Source organism: Scyliorhinus canicula, chromosome 19 (assembly GCF_902713615.1).
Source record: "Scyliorhinus canicula chromosome 19, sScyCan1.1, whole genome shotgun sequence".
Lineage (NCBI taxonomy): Eukaryota > Metazoa > Chordata > Chondrichthyes > Carcharhiniformes > Scyliorhinidae > Scyliorhinus > Scyliorhinus canicula.
Genome location: NC_052164.1, coordinates 58,194,058 through 58,207,899, shown reverse-complemented (window position 1 = coordinate 58,207,899; position 13,842 = coordinate 58,194,058). Strand labels below are relative to the sequence as shown.

Below are 13,842 nucleotides of genomic sequence, written 5' to 3'. Positions count from 1 at the left end.
TATCAAGAATACAAAATATCTATAGTTTGTATCAGTGAGCACTCTTGGCAACCTGTCAGGAATGTCAGCCTGGGCTAAGAGAAGGGTGGCTCAGGCGGTTAAGTGTCCATGTTCTGGAGTAATTGCAAGTTGGCGAGGGACTGCCTTTTATGGCAATCAATCTTCCAGGATGATCAGTACCTTAAAGAAAGGAGCAGCCAGCGTAGGAACCGGAGATCGTTCTGAACTTGTACACCTTTTAGAATCATGCCATTTCATCTATACTGCGTCTGCCTATCCCTTCTGCTGAAGTACATTACTTCTCGGCATTAAATTCCATCTGCCACTTGTCTTTCCCTTCTGCTAGCCTATGTCCTGTTACCGTCACCTGGTACCATTCTCACCATTCGCCACACCTAAACGTTTGAGATTATGAATCTTACTCCGTATTCCAATATCCAAGTCATTTCTAAAAGGACACAGGCACGGGAGAGGGTGTACAAAAAGATGTACAAACATGAAATACCACAGTAACGTGGCTATACTTCAAGAAAGGACTTACAGGCTGGATATGGCCTCCTTCTACACTGTAAATTCTTGGGATTTGAGCTATTCTCCACCCAGACAGTGGTGAGAATGTGGAACACGCTAATCAGGGAGTGGTTGAAGTGAACGGTAGATACATTTAAGGAGTGGGTAAGGAATAGAGGTTATAATGAGAAATTTAGATGAAGAAAGGTGAAGGAGGCTCAAGTAAAGCATGAACATTGGCATAAATCACTGGGTCAAATAGTCTGTCTCTGTGTCGCATATCCTATATAACAGAAGTAACCCAAGGTTGCATAAAATATGAGACCTGAGAAAATTAATTTGGAGCATTTGTAGCCATACATGTTAAAAATACCAAAGGTCTAGTTAATTGGAGGAGCTCATGCCAACGTCTACCATGCTAGTACAGTTAACTGAGGAGGGTCGTTGGTGAGGGCTGCGTCAGTATGTAATGACGCCATTTGCTCAACCTGTTGTTGCACCAGTTCTGCACCAACTTATTAAGGGAGATGAAAACACAAAATTCTGGAAATACTCACAGAAGCCACGAGGATGAAAGATCATCGATCTGAAAAATCAACTTTATTTCTCTCCATTTGCAGTATTAGACTTTTGTGTTGCTGGGCAGTTAGGGAGAGCTGGGGGTAAGCACTACAGTTTGAGGATAAAATGGCCCCAGCAATCACAATGGTTAAATGAGGAGACAGCACGACTATTAATTGAACGCAGTGGGTTCAGGTTGTTTTTAATAGTCTTTTTCAAAATAAATTTTAGAGTACCCAATTCATTTTTTCCAATTAAGGGGCAATTTAACATGGACATTCCACCTACCCTGCACATCTTTGGTTGCGGGGGTGAGACCCACACAAACACTGGCAAGAATGTGCAAACTCCACATTGACAGTGATCCAGGGGTCGGGATTGAATCTAGGTCCTCGCTGCATGAGGCATCAGTGCTAACCACTGCGCCACCGTGCCACCCGAGCATTTAATTCGTAAACATTGTGGGCGAAATTCTCCCCCCCCCACGACGGGTGGGAGAATAGCGGGAGGGCCTTCCCGACTTTTTTGACGCCCTCCCGCTATTCTCCACCCCCCCCCCCCGCCGAAATCCCGACACGAATCGCTGCCGCCGTTTTTTTACGGCCGGCAGCGATTCACAGCTGTTAGAAGGGCCGAAGTCCCAGCCCTTTACGACCTTTTTACGAACGGCAAACACACCTGGTCCTGCCATTCGTAAAAACGTCGTGACCACCTGGAAAAAAATAACCATGGCACCAATTGGCACGGCAGTACCACGGCCGTGCCAAGGGTGCCATGGGCCCGCGATCGGTGCCCACCGATCGCGGGCAGCGGGCCCGATGCCCGCGCACTATTTGTCCTTCCGCCGCCCCGCAGTATCAATACGCGGGGCGGCTGAGGGGCAACCCGGACCGCGCATGCGCGGGTTTCGCGCAAAAACGCGATGACGTCACCCGCGCATCTTTCCACCTGCGCATGCGCGGCTGACGTCATATGACGCGTCAGCCGGCGCTAAGTCCGACAAGCGGGCTTAACGATTTTCGTTAAGCCCGACTTGTCGGGGCCTCCGACGTCGGGCTGCTAGCCCCGACGGGGGACCAGAATCGGTCCCCCGTCGGGAAGGGGCGCGATGCCGTAAAACCCGCCCGGGTTTTACGGCAGTTTGACGATTTCTCCCGTTTTGGGAGAATTTCGCCCTGTGTTTTCCCAGCTTCTTTTTTAGAACTGTTCTGGGCTGTTCGGAAGAAGAGTCATATTGGGCTGAAACGTTAACAGATCCGCTGAGTTTTGCTTTTTTATTTTTTATTTCAGATTTCCAATATCTCCAGCAGTTTGCTTTTAGTTTCCAGTTTCTAGTTGTGTCCAATGAAAAAGCCAGCTCCCACAGTCCTTATTCCCTTGTGATTGGACGTAGTCCTGATACAAACTAATTTGGCACAGCATGTCCCACTCAAACACATCTGTTTCTTCTTTCATTTCTAATACTTACTCATCATTTCAAGCGACCAGTTGAATCAGTTCCTTCACATACTTTCATTACAGGTTTATTCACAGATCAAATCATTACAGCAGATAGCAGGCACAACAGGCTATTAAAGGCAGTCCAACAACAGACCAGTTCACAAACAAGTTAAAGAGTGGCTACATTTTTGCAGTATTTTCAAATAAAAACTGACAAAGGGTATCTCTAAAAGGGGCTTGCCACCCATTTTCCATCACTTTCTCTTTCTTGGTTCAAATCATCCCGAGTCCTATTTTGTCTTACTGACTGTTGCTACACTATTTCCTGTTTTCACCTAACTGCACCCATAACTAAACCCTTTTGCAATCGTCAACAGGAAATTGAAAGCTCCCTTTGTCTTAAGTAGATCAAAAAGGAGCCAGTGCTGCCAATACTGTTTAGTAACAGAGCACAGCCAACACCAGGAATAATTCATGCGAATCATCCGACTTATTTTCAAATCCTGCCAAAAAGGTAGTTCCCCAAGTCAATGCCTCCCAGATCAAAGATTATGCTTCAGCCAGCACCGGGCACAAGCTATGTAGCACAGGACACCACATCGCACCGGGCACAATCATTGAAGGCGTCGCTCTCAATGCTTTAGAAAAATTCTTATTCCTTGGTGGTGTGCTCGCTTGTGGTATCCCTATTGATGAAGATAAAAGTGCACACATCCAGACTCCATGGGCGGGATTCTGCAGGAATCGGTGGGGCGGGCAACTCCGGCGCCGAGGAGTGGCATGAACCACTCCGGCATCGGGCTATGCCAAATTGCGGAGGCCGGCGCCGAAGTTTTTGCGCCACGCCGACTGGCGGGGAAGGGGCTTGGCGCCACTCCAACCAGCGGCAAAGGGCCTCCGCCGGCTGCCGCAAGTTGGCGCATGCACGGGAGTGCCATCGTGTGCTGGCGTCATCCCAGCGCATGCGCAGGGGGGGGTTCATCTACGCGTCGGCCATCGCGGACGAACACAGCGGACGACGCGGAAGAATAGAGTGCCCCCATGGCACAGGCCCGCCCGCGGATTGGTGGGCCCCGATCACGGGCCAGGCCACCGTGGGGGCACCTCCCAGGGCCAGATCCCCCCGCGCCTCCCCGAGGACCCCGGAGGCGGCCCTCGCAGCCAGGTCCTGCCGGCAAATACCTGGTGTAATATACGGCGGTGGGACTGGCCGAAAACGGGCGGCTACTCGGCCCATCGCGGGCCAGGGAGAATAGCCGGGGGCGGGTGGAGGGGGGGGTCTGCTGCAGCTTTTGCAATGCCTGGGATGATTTCAGCATGGTGACAGATTGCTGGTGATTGTGAAGCTCCAGCATCACATATCAGCGCTGATAGGTGATGAAATGACCAACTCCTGAACCATGACATTTGTCTTTCTGATGCAAATGGCAAAACCAAACTCTTTACAGGCGTATGAGACTTAGTCCATTTGCTGCTGAAGGTATTGCTCAGTATGGAATGTTAGTGCAGCATCATCAGTATAGAGCAACTTTCGGAGGATGACTTGATAAGAATTACAAGGGCAAAAGCTTATCCCACAAGGAAATGCCTCGATAGTTGTTGCAATCTCTGCAGTCACTCTGGTTCTTGTACAGGGCTACAATCTTCATAGAACGCTAATCCTGGGGCCCTCCCACTGCCTCCTCCCCTCCAGCAGAGACAGAGGTTTGTGCAGACACTGAAGGAGTGCTGCTTTCCTGTCTTTGATGAGTCCAGGTGGTATACCATCAGCCCCTGGAGCTTTGTCCATGGAAAGTCAGTCAATATATTTGTTACGCTCCTCCACTGTGGAAAAGCTGGCTTTCTGATGTGTTTAGAGCATCTTCAGTGACCTCCCCTATTTTCTGAAAGGGAATCATACGACCAATGGAGAAGTGCAATAGTTATGTGGACTAAGGTGACTGCTTTAGGAAGGAGAAAACAAGGTATGGCATTGGCTCTTTCTTTACCATATGGCAGTAAAATCCGAAACAAAGTGCTTTCTGAGCTGGAGTTGGAAGAGTTAGACTCAGAAGAAGGTCTGGCGACTTTATTACTTTATAGTACGACTTTATAGAACCTTAGTTAGGCCACACTTGGAGTATAGTGTTCAATTCTGGTCGCCACACTACCAGAAGGATGTGGAGGCTTTAGAGAGGGTGCAGAAGAGATTTACCAGGATGTTGCCTGGTTTGGAGGGCATTAGCTATGAGGAGCGGTTGAATAAACTCGGTTTGTTCTCACTGGAACGACGGAGGTTGAGGGGCAACCTCATGGAGGTCTACAAAATTATGAGGGGTATAGACAGAGTGGATAGTCAGAGGCTTTTTCCCAGGATAGAGGGGTCAATTACTCGCGGGCATAGGTTTAAGGTGCGAGGGGCAAGGTTTAGAATAGATGTACAAGGCAAGTTTTTTTACACAGACGGTAATGGATGCCTGGAACTCGCTGCCGGAGGAGGTGGTGGAAGCAGGGACGATAGTGACATTTAAGGGGCATCTTGACACATACATGAATAGTATGTGAATAGAGGGATACGGGCCCTGGAAGTGTCGAAGATTTTAGTTTAGACAGGCAGCATGGTCGGCATGGGCTTGGAGGGCCGAAGGGCTGTTCCTGTGCTGTACTTTTCTTTGTTCTTTGGTCCATGCCGATTCTTGCTTTGAAATTCCCCAGTATGTAAAGATGTCCTGACTTTGGAATTATGCTGGTAGAAGTGTCAAGCTGCTCACAGAACTGGGGCTAGATTCTCCACCGGTGGGATGCTCCGTTTTACCGGCAGCCCGGGGATTTCCTGACGGCTTGGGGCTACCCCACAATGGGAAATCCCATTGACTAGCCGGTGTAACGGAGCATCCCGCTGGTGGGGGTGAAGCAGAAATGTGGCGCGGCGGGGCAGAGAATCCAGTCCCTAATCTTTCATGTCTATGGTGGAGCATAACTTTTGGAGAGCAGATAGTGGTGAGGTTAACTGGCTCTGTTTGAATTGATAAGTGGAAGCAGAGAATACATTCTTAACCACTGAACTCGTAACGTTGAGAGAAGGGAGTTCCTCACATTGAAGCCTATATCTTGCTCACATATTTCCTCTGAACTCTTCCCTGCCAGATGCCTGTTTTGTTTATGCACATGATCCTAACATTGCCACTCGCCAATCAAAGATTTGGAAACTTCTCTCTTTTTGCTTTTGGCCTGGTGTAATGGATTCTGTTCACTTGTTGAGCAGAGTCGCAAAGCTCCGAGCACCAATGACACAGATGGATGTGGCGGGCAGAGAATCACCAGTGAGACATAATGGTCCTCCCACCATCAGACACAGCCAGTAGCACCCATTCTCTACACCAATCAAACTGGCCTTATCACTCAGGACCTGAAGTCTCCCATGTGTGTTAATGCTGTACAACGAATCTGTAATGTCCTCCCAAGGGTGAAATGGAGACCCTAAGCTGACCAACGGTCAAGGTCCCCCTTTCATCCTCCTTGGTTGAGCCCAAAGGAATACAAAGCATGAGGTTTGGCATTGGCATGGTTGCAGGAGTTGCCAGAGATTACATCTTTACTCATCTGTCCTCCTTTGGGCTTCCCTCCAAATTGTTTGTCAGGATTTATTGCCTTAGCCTTCAAATCTACCAGGGCACCCATGAGACAGTGGAGCATTTGCCCATCGATGGAATTTGATCTCAATGTCCAGAAATAATTATTCAAATCTTGGGGACCACTGACACAGAAGATTCAATTGTATTCACACCTGGAAGAACCTAGCCTCAGGCAGGACAACTGCAAGTGATACAGCAAATTTACCTGTTCTTTCAATTTAGTATTCGCAGCTCAAGATGTGGTTCCCTGTGTATTTGAGAGAACAAATGCCAATTGGTTGAACATTATGCAGAACATCTTCATTCAGTCAGCAAACAGGCACCTGTGATTTTAATTCTCCACCCATTTCTCACTCTGTCCCCATCTCCAGCAAAGTTCCAATGAATGGCAACCTAAACTCGAGGAACAATTTTTCCATTTAGCACTTGACTGCCACCCGGACACAAGAACTTCAGATCATAACATCTAACTCTTTTTTAAAAATTGAATGGCAGACGATAACTCCACTTCTCATGTTCTCTTTTGTTTCTTTCACTTCCTCTTAGTCAGTCCCTCCACTTTCATAGGTTTTGAGATTGCTTCCAAATCCAATACATGATCTGTGGACTCTGCCACAGGCTGGGCAAGGGGTGCTTAGAGGATCGTTGGAATGTTTGTGATTTCTCTTCCACACCAAGACTTTGTTTTTGCATGTTCCTGGCAAAGTCTCTCGATGTGTTCGTTCCAAAGTAAATCTTCTTCATTTTGGTCAATTACAAGCCAGAATCCCCCTTGGGTCAGCAAAGATGGTTGATCTCATCAGGGATGCTTTGAGGACATCCTAAAAGTGTTTCCGCTGACCTCCTAGAAGTCTACCTATTACGATCGAGTTCTGAGTAGAGCAGTTGCTTCAGGAGTCTGGTGTCAGTCATATGAGGAAAAGGTCCAGCCCAGTGGAGCTGGTTTTGACTGATTAGTGCCTCAATGCTGGGCACATTGGTTTGGGAGAGGACACTGCTGGTTGCCCCCCCTTGCTTGCCACTGAATTTAGAGGACTTTACGAAGATCCACTCGTGTTACTTCTCTTGCACTGTAGGTTGTCCAAGTCTTTGAAGCTGTAGCCACCTGGGTTGGCCACTTCCCGACTCCAAAATGGATGCCCGCTAAGAATGCAGGGAAATTCAGTCAAGCGCAGGGAAACAAGCAAGTGCAAAGTTTCCTGTATATTAGAACTTGCAGAACCCAGACGGAACCGAAACCAAAAACCATCTGCACAGTAATGAGTGATCCCCGGGAACAATTGGATACATTAAAGTAATCAAGACCAAACCAGGCTCCTCGGCGCCAGCAGGAGCCAAGACAAAGGAAGGCCAACGGACACTTAGGAACCGCCCAGCGATTGGGAACAGCTCCAGTATTGGAGAAATCGATCCAAGTGATCAGAACTTAGTCCAATCACTTGGAACCAGGTACGGGTCCGCCCAAAAGGGCGCGAAGCCCCTGGGGACTATAAAATAGAGTCCCCAAGTTCAATTTGTCCTTCTTGGCAGGGTCTCTCAGCAGCTCGAAACAACCCTTGACTGTGACCTGCCTAGCAGCTGCACCAACCAAGTAAGTGTCCAGTCAACGCACGCTACGAGATAGGCGCTCCTAGCTACCAGTCCATACAAGCTTGAAGCCTGCAGACTCAGAATCGAATGAAAGGCCATTTGTTCCCCTGACCTGGTGGGCCAGTTTCCAAAGCTAAATATTGGCCTTTTAGTGTTAGAGATAGTCTAGTGAGTAGTATTTTATGCATGAGTAGCGATTGACTGTGTATATAAGTGTTTTGATTTGAACCTTACTGACTGGTGTATTGAGTTATTGATCAGCACTTGAACTTGAACCTCGTGGTGGTATCATAAAGATACCTGCCGACTCTAGAGTAAGGTGATTAAACAGAGCAAATTAAGTAAAGCACAACGAGCAACAAAGCTTAAAAGGGCACTGAAATCACTGCTGCATTGTGAACCATGACTGTAAATACTGGTCCTCAAAAACTCTGTTCCCCAATCTGCCTAAGGTTGGGCTGGCACACTGGAGGAGCAGAGAATTGTGTCATCTATGTCAGCCTTCGTTGAGAAAGGGCACCCCTTAACACTTTTTAACTGTTTCTCTCTCCACAGATGCTGCCAAACCTGAGTTCTAACATTTTCTGATTTTATAACAACTTGCATTTACATAGCACCATTAACAAAGATCTTGATCTGCTCCCTCCATCAGCTTCAAAAGAAGTGCAGAGAGCAGCAAACACCTCTCTACCTTGCTTGTGTGGATCTCAGAGTGTATTTGACACATTGAGCAGGACAGGTTTCTACTGGATATGACATAAAATCAATAGCCCTCCCAAACCTAGCCTTCTCATATGATAACATCCTCTATGATAACATCCACAGCACTATTCAGTTCACTGAATCTACTTCTGACATGAAGAATGGAGTGTAGCTCTGCCTTAGCCCGTACGCTGCTTTTAGCCTTTTCCGTCCTATATTTCCCCTGCTGCCATGGAAGGACTGTAACACCAAACACAATCAGATGCAAAACCCCTCAACCTATCAAGACTAAAAGCCTAGAGTGCAGCATGTCCTGATCACGGAACCTTGGATATGTTGATGATGCTGCACTTGTTCATCCATCGGCAAGATGTAATCTCAATGCCCAGATAGAAGACCATGTCCAATGGCTCACGAATTGTCTGTCCCATGGTCTTCTTCAGAGACAAGAAAACTGCAGTTAACAGACTGTGTGTTTTCCTCAACAACCACACCACAGGGAGCAGTAGCGAAACCTGCTATCTGGCGTCTCTGGTGACAGAGAACCTGTCTGTTAGCGAGGAGCTCAGTAATGGGAAGGCAGCACCAACTATTTCCAATTAGCAAAAGAAAAACAAGCGAAAAAAAGAAAAATACTGCAGATGCTGGAAATCTGACACAACAGAAAATTCTGGATAAATTCAGCAGGTTTGGCAGCATCTGTTGAGAGAAAAACAAAGTTAGCATTTCAGTCCAGAAGATGCTACCAGTCCTGCTGAGGTTTTCCAGCATTTTGTTTTTATTAATGAAAAATAACAAACTGATTCACTGGACCAAGATGCTTATCTACAAGGCCTGCGTGCTCAGCACATTGCTATATGTCAGCAAAGCTTGGATGACTAACATCTCCAGGGTCTAAGTTGCACTCTCGGCATCACATGGAAAGAGAAAGCCCCCAATGAAGCAGTCCTTTGCCAGACAAACATATAAACGGGTGTATGACTTAGGAGGAGGAGGCGGTCATTTAGCCCCTCAAGCCTGCTCTGCCATTTATAAGATCATGGCTGATCTGATTGCGGCAGCCCTTTGCTTTCCTGTCCAACCCTATATATATCTCTGACTCCCTTGTCAATTAAGTAACCATCAAACTCAGCCTTAAAGACATTCAGATCCAGCCTCCACTGCTTTCTGTGGGAAACTCTGATGATCCGTTTAGAGAAAAAAATTCTCCTAATGTCTTTTGTAAATGGGTGCCCCCTTATTTTTAAACTGTGTCCCCTTGTTCTAGTCGCTCCCATCAGGGATCCCAGCGTGGATCCTCTCACCATTCACCCTGTCCAATCCCTTCAGGATCTTAACATGTTTCATTAGATCACCTTATTCTTTTAGAACATAGAACATAGAACACTACAGCGCAGTACGGGCCCTTCGGCCCTCGATGTTGCGCCGACCTGTGAAACCATCTGAAGCCTATCTGACCTACACTATTCCATTTTCATCCATATGTCTATCCAGTGACCACTTAAATGCCCTTAAAGTTGGCGAGTCTACTACTGTTGCAGGCAGGGCGTTCCACACCCCTACTACTCTCTGAGTAAAGAAACTGCCTCTGACATCTGTCCTATATCTCTCACCCCTCAATTTAAAGCTATGTCCCCTCGTGTTGGTCATCACCATCCGAGGAAAAAGACTCTCACTGTCCACCCTATCTAACCCTCTGACTATCTTATATGTCTCTATTAAGTCACCTCTCAGCCTTCTCCTCTCTAACGAAAACAACCTCAATTCCCTGAGCCTTTCCTCGTAAGACCTTCCCTCCATACCAGGCAACATCCTAGTAAATCTCCTCTGAACCCTTTCCAAAGCTTCCACATCCTTCCTATAATGTGGTGACCAGAACTGCACGCAGTACTCCAGGTGTGGCCGCACCAGAGTTATGTACAGCTGCAGCATGACCCTGTGGTTCCGAAACTCAATCCCCCTGCTTATAAAGGCTAGCACACCATATGCCTTCTTAACAGCCCTATTAACCTGGGTGGCAACTTTCAAGGATTTATTTACCTGGATGCCGAGCTCTCTCTGTTCATCTACACTACCAAGAATCTTGCCATTAGCCCAGTACTCTGCATTCCTGTTACTCCTTCCAAAGTGAACCACCTCACACTTTTCCGCATTAAACTCCATCTGCCACCTCTCAGCCCAGCTCTGCAGCTTATCTATGTCCCTCTGTATCCTATAACATCCTTCAGCACTATCCACAACTCCACCGACCTTCGTGTCATCTGCAAATTTACTAACCCATCCTTCTACACCCTCTTCCAGGTCATTTATAAAAATGACAAACAGCAGTGGCCCCAAAACAGATCCTTGCGGTACACCACTAGTAACTGAACTCCAGGATGAACATTTGCCATCAACCACCACCCTCTGTCTTCTTTCAGCTAGCCAATTACTAAATCACCTTCAATTCCATACTTCCTTATTTTCTGCAATAGCCTACCGTGGGGAACCTTATCAAACGCCTTACTGAAATCCATATACACCACATCAACAGCTTTACCCTGATCCACCTGTTTGGTCACCTTCTCAAAAAACTCAATAAGGTTTGTGAGACATGACCTACCCTTCACAAAACCGTGTTGAGTATCGCTAATCAACTTGTTCTTTTCAAGATGATTATAAACCCTATCTCTTATAACCTTTTCCAACATTTTACCCACAACCGAAGTAAGGCTCACAGGTCTATAATTACCAGGGTTTTCTCTACTCCCCTTCTTGAACAAGGGGACAACATTTGCTATCCTCCAGTCTTCCGGCACTATTCCTGTCGACAAAGACGACATAAATATCAAGGACAAAGGCTCTGCAATCTCCTCCCTGGCTTCCCAGAGAATCCTAGGATAAATCCCATCTGGCCCAGGGGACTTATCTATTTTGACATTTTCTAAAATTGCTAACACCTCCTCCTTTTGAACCTCAATTCCATCTAGCCTGGTCGACTGAACCTGAGTGTTCTCCTCGACAACATTGTCTTTCTCCAGTGTAAACACTGACGAAAAATATCCATTTAATGCTTCCCCTATCTCCTCTGATTCCACACACAACTTTCCACTACTATCCTTGATTGGCCCTAATCTTACTCGAGTCATTCTTTTGTTCCTGATATACCTATAGAAAGCCTTAGGATTTTCCTTGATCCTATCCGCCAACGACTTTTCGTGTCCTCTCCTCGCTCTTCTTAACTCTCCCTTTAGGTCCTTCCTGGCTAACTTGTAACTCTCAAGTGCCCTAACTGAGCCTTCATGTCTCATCCTAACATAAGCCTTCTTCTTCCTCTTGACAAGTGCTTCAACTTCCTTAGTAAACCACGGCTCCCTTGCTCGACAACTTCCTCCCTGCCTGACAGGTACATACTTATCAAGGACACGCAGTAGCTGTTCCTTGAAAAAGCTCCACATTTCGATTGTACCCATCCCCTGCAGTTTCCTTCCCCATCCTATACATCCTAAATCTTGCCGAATAGCATCATAATTGCCTTTCCCCCAGCTATAATTCTTGCCTTGCGGTATATACCTATCCCTGCCCATTGCTAAAGTAAACATAACCGAGTTGTGATCACTATCACCAAAGTGCTCACCTACATCTAAATCTAACACCTGGCCGGGTTCATTACCCAGTACCAAATCCAATGTGGCCTCGCCCCTTGTTGGTCTGTCTACATACTGTGTCAGAAAACCCTCCTGCACACACTGCACAAAAACTGACCCATCTATAGTACTCGAACTATAGTATTTCCAGTCAATATTTGGAAAGTTAAAGTCCCCCATAACAACTACCCTGTTACTCTCGCTCCTGTCAAGAATCATCTTTGCAATCCTTTCCTCGACATCTCTGGGACTATTCGGATGTCTATAAACAACTCCCAACAGGGTGACCTCTCCTCTACTGTTCCTAACCTCGGCCCATACTGCCTCAGTAGACGAGTCCTCAAGCGTCCTTTCTACCGCCGTAATACTTTCCTTGATTAACAATGCCACACCCCCCCCTCTTTTACCATCTTCTCTGTTCTTACAGAAACATCTAAATCCTGGAACCTGCAACAACCATTCCTGTCCCTGCTCTACCCATGTCTCCGAAATCGCCACAACATCGAGATCCCAGGTACCAACCCATGCTGCAAGCTCACCCACCTTATTCCGGATGCTCCTGGCGTTGAAGTAGACACACTTCAAACCAGCGTCCTGCTTGCCGGTGCCCTCTTTCGAACTTTTAACCCTATCCCTGACCTCACTACTCTCAACATCCTGTACACTGGGACTACAATTTAGGTTCCCATCCCCCTGCTGAATTAGTTTAAACCCCCCCGAAGAGCACTAGCAAATCTCCCCCCCAGGATATTGGTACCCCTCTGGTTCAGGTGAAGACCATCCTGTTTGTAGAGGTCCCACCTACCCCAGAATGAGCCCCAATTATCCAGGAAACCAAAACCCTCCCTCCTGCACCATCCCTGTAGCCACGTGTTCAACTCCTCTCTCTCCTTATTTCTCACTTCGCTAGCACGTGGCACGGGTAACAACCCAGAGATAACAACTCTGTTTGTTCTAGCTCTCAGCTTCCACCCTAGCTCCCTGAATTTCTGTCTCAAATCCCCATCTCTCTTCCTACCTATGTCGTTGGTACCTATGTGGACCACGACTTGGGGCTGCTCCCCCTCCCCCTTAAGGATCCCAAAAACACGATCAGAGACATCGTCAATGAACGTCAATGAATATAGGCCCAAGCTGTCCCAACCTTTCTTCACAAAATAACCCTTTATCCTAGGAATTAGCATTATGAACCTTCTCGAATTGCATCTAAAGCAACTGTATCCATTCTCAAGGAGACCAAGACTGTATGAAACTGTGACAAAGCATTCCTAACTTTTGTATTCCATTGCCTTTGCAATAAATGACAATATTCCATTTACCTTCCTACTCATCTGCTATACCTCTAAACTGTTCTGATTCACATACCAGGACACCCACATCCCTCTGCACGGCTGCGTTTTGTAATCTTTCCCATTGAAATAATATACAGTACTGCTTTTACTCACATTTGCTCACTTTAAACTCCACCTGCCTTGGTTTTTGCCTACTTAGTTAATCTATCCAAATCCTTTTGGAGAGTCTTTATCTCTTCTTTACAATTTACTTTCCTTTATGTTACCGCTTTCCATCATCTTCCTTTCTCAAATAAAGAAGTTACATTGTTATTTTCCAATCTGATGGAACCTTTCCAGAATCAGGGAGAATTTGGAAAATTATTGCAATGCATCAACTAACACAGCAACCACTTCTTTTAGAACCCGAGGATGAACTCTATCAGCTTCTGGGGACTTGTCAGCATTTAGTTCTAATAGTTTTCTCAGTATGCTTTTCGTGGTGATTCTAATCGTTTTAAGTTCTCC

General features: G+C 46.7%; 1 protein-coding gene across 4 annotated transcripts in view; it reads right to left on the bottom strand.

The window, feature by feature from the left end:
• Positions 1–13,842, bottom strand: part of nfrkb (nuclear factor related to kappaB binding protein) — a 146,311-nt gene that overhangs the window by 14,258 nt on the left and 118,211 nt on the right. The window lies entirely within an intron of this gene.